General features: G+C 37.2%; 1 protein-coding gene across 3 annotated transcripts in view; it reads right to left on the bottom strand.

Moving 5' to 3' along the window:
* LOC106878145 (microcephalin) overlaps positions 1-897 on the bottom strand; it is a 28,951-nt gene extending 28,054 nt beyond the window's left edge. For 2 of the 3 annotated variants that reach the window (XM_014927267.2, XM_014927265.2), the window contains exon 1: positions 767-880. The gene's annotated coding sequence lies outside the window, so the exon portion shown is untranslated. Of the gene's footprint in view, positions 1-766 lie in introns of all 3 variants that reach the window. The other variant, XM_014927268.2, reaches the window with a different exon arrangement.
* Positions 898-3,360: the final 2,463 nt, after the last annotated feature.

Raw genomic sequence — 3,360 nt, 5'->3', positions numbered from 1 at the left:
GAAATTTCGATCTTTTGAAGAATTAAAAAAATTTGCTGACGCAAATTTTGAAACCTGACTCCAGGACATGTCCTAAAAAATATGGATGCATGGTAACTTTACCATAAAGTATTCTAGACATGAACCGAATTATAATAGAGGACTTCTACTGTCAGTTTCCTAATGTATTCAGACATGATACAATTGTTTTCAAAGACACTGAGGTAAAAAAGATGTTAATATTTTTCTAACTACTTTAATTTTATTTCTTTAAGAAGAAAATATCGGTGCTACTTTGGCGTATGATCTGCAAGGGATATTACTTTAGTTTACTTTTCAATTTCTAAAATCCCGTAAGATTTTTTTCAAAATTCTTACTATTTTAATAAGAAAACCCTATAATAGTTAAAACAAGCACGTAGATCACCCACCAAAGTAAATTTGCTCACGTAGATCACACGGAAAGTAGCACTAACACAAAGTAAACTAAAAAGTAACCTAAAGTAATCTCCCTTTAAGTTGTAGATCACACGCCAAAGTGGCACCTTCCTTTTTCTTAAGAAATGATGTGAATTTTGTGCTGGTTTCCTGTGAAAATGCAACTGCCTTTGTCTCGTTGTAGATCACATTGTAAAAATCTTTACTCAACATCTTATGGGGGGGGGTCTTTAGAAATTGATAAGTAAACTAAAAAGTAATCTCCCTTGTAGATCACATGCCAAAGTAGCACCAAAAATCTCAAGAATAATAGCATGAAACGGTAAAAAAAAGGAATACAAGAGGATACCATAAAAATATTTTCAGTGCTCTTTCTGGGTTAGAAAAAAGTGACTGTGCCCAACCTGTAATATGACAGCATCAAAATACCATATTTTAGTTGTACATACAAGCATAGAATAATCACATGCTAAAATAATAGTACTTAAAGGATGAGTAATATGACGTCATAAGTAACTGACCCATTTCGAAAGCATGACGGTATATCCTGCCATTCCTTTCACACACATGATCAAGTTTCAGTCAAATTTTGACTTGCCGATTATCATTATCTTTTGTTGTATTCATATAAATGTCGATGTGTTTAATTATATGATGACAATGCCTAACAAGGTTAGGATCAACAGAATGCCTTGGATTATTTCGTTGTCAATACTCTTCTTCACAGTCGTCGAGCAATCACAAGGAAATCCAGAGCAACCACAAGGGAATTCTTATACTAATATGTGAATACGTTTTTCCTTGTGTATGGTGACATGACACACCCATTGAAAAGTGGATCGATTAAGCTAACTTAGAGAAGTTATTATGTAGCTTAGATTAAGCATAGGAGAGACTTAGGATAAAAGGTATTCTATGACTACCCCCACTTTTATTTAGTCACAGTGTATCCAGGGCTACATTACCCAATGTGTAATTCCTTTATTTTCCCATAGTATATTGGCTCCCACATGACCATAAGGCTGTGCTGGTATGGTTGCAAAACCGACTCAATTCTCATTATTTCTTTTCTACGAGCCTCCACGTAGCTGGCATCTACAATTGCTTATGTACTTTTGGTACACCAGAACAACATTGTTTTTATATTTCATAATTTTTTTTTCTTCGTTTTTCTCTTGATTTTTACACGTATATCATGCTGAATTTCACATTGTACTGAAGTAAAATAAGGTACTACTAAAGCAGCACGGTCCCGAACGCGCAGTCGTGCGTCCGCGCTAGCTAGTCGTGAGTGGTCGATCCTAACCCTAAACACGTATTCATTTTCACACGCGGGTTAGGGATAGGGTTAGGGTTAGGGTTAGGGTCGACCACTCACGACTAGCTAGCGCGGACGCGCGACTGCGCGTTCGGGACCGTGCTGCTTTAGTAGTACCGTAAAATAAATGACATGGTAAACAGACGATGACGATAGCATTTTCTGGATAATAATGTTGTTTAGAGGTTTGGAACAATCACCTGACCACTGCATTTCCGACAGTGGGAGTGACAAGAGAGTGTCTGTAATTAATACTCTGGCAATCAATCGTTTTGAGTCTCAGAATTGTTATCGACTGATCAAGATTCATTCGTTAGTTTCCATGCGCGAGACAGCGAATGTTCTCAACTGTAAACACACGAAATAATATCACATACATATACATACTTCTTTTTTGTATGTATGTGTATGGAACGTAGATAACAAAAACGATGTCGTATTTTAAACTTGAGAAAAGCCTTGCATATTTATAATGTGCAAGTTATGTATGTATGCATGCATGCATTTTTGTGCTTGAATGTGGTGTATGCAACTAGGGTTTGTTCTTACCTGCTTCATTTGTGTATGTAAAATTCGTAAATTTCCAAGAAGAAAACGAGATCGACGTCGAAAAAGCCGTATTAGTAATAATATTTCATGTGTCTATCGTTGACAACACATGCTGCCACGCACACGGGAACTAACGAACGAATCTTGAAAAGCTTGAGACTCAAAACGATTGATTGCCAATACTCTTAACGGAAATGAAGATTCATTTGCATGTATCTTTTATCAAAGCAAAACATTAGTTGAGAAATTAAAAAGCAATAAATAAATATACAAACAAACAAACAATTCCAGACGTGGTTATGTGGTTAAGAAGCTTGCTTTGCAATTGGAGTTTCACTTTCAGTTGCATTGTTGCAGCTCCTTAGATTAGTGTCTTCTTGTATAGCTCTGGGACAATCAATGCCGTGTGAGTGAATTTGGTAGCCAGAAACTGTGGAAGCCTGTCGTATGTACATGTTCACGTATATATGTCTACATATAGAGTTAAGGTTCAGTTGAATTAGGTACTTAAATTAAGTCGATCTAATTTGCACAACCAAACAATATCAGATGAATATCAAACTCTGTGCAGAAGTGTTTGCACTTGATATCCTTTCAGTGTATTCATATAAGATGACCCAACTTAGTGAAGAGATTGGTTCTTAGTTGTTTCAGACATGTACTTTATATAAAAATACATTCTCTAATAATATTCCAGAAGTGCAGATTCCAGGGTGGGTGAATAAAATATAAACAAGTAACAAAGATGTGCAGGTGTCAATTCATTATGGCCGTTTCAAGCGACTCCTTTAATTGATTAATGAAAGCATTTCCATTATATCATTGGATACGAAACTCAGCTTGCGAAGACTTATTGGGGCAAGCGAAAGCGAAATCGGGATGGCACCTGTGCCCAACGTCGCCTTTCTGGCACTTATGCCCGTGGCATGTGTAATGGACTTTCGAGCGAGATCATTGCCAGTGCCCCTGGACTGGCTCTTGTGCGGGTGGCACATAAAATACACCATTTGAGCGTGGCCGTTGCCAGTATCGCCTGACTGGCCTTCGTGCAAGTGACACGTAAAAACACCCACTAC

Source organism: Octopus bimaculoides, chromosome 7 (assembly GCF_001194135.2).
Source record: "Octopus bimaculoides isolate UCB-OBI-ISO-001 chromosome 7, ASM119413v2, whole genome shotgun sequence".
NCBI classification, from domain to species: domain Eukaryota; kingdom Metazoa; phylum Mollusca; class Cephalopoda; order Octopoda; family Octopodidae; genus Octopus; species Octopus bimaculoides.
Note: the sequence above shows the minus strand (reverse complement) of the source record. Positions and strands in the feature narration are given on the sequence as shown.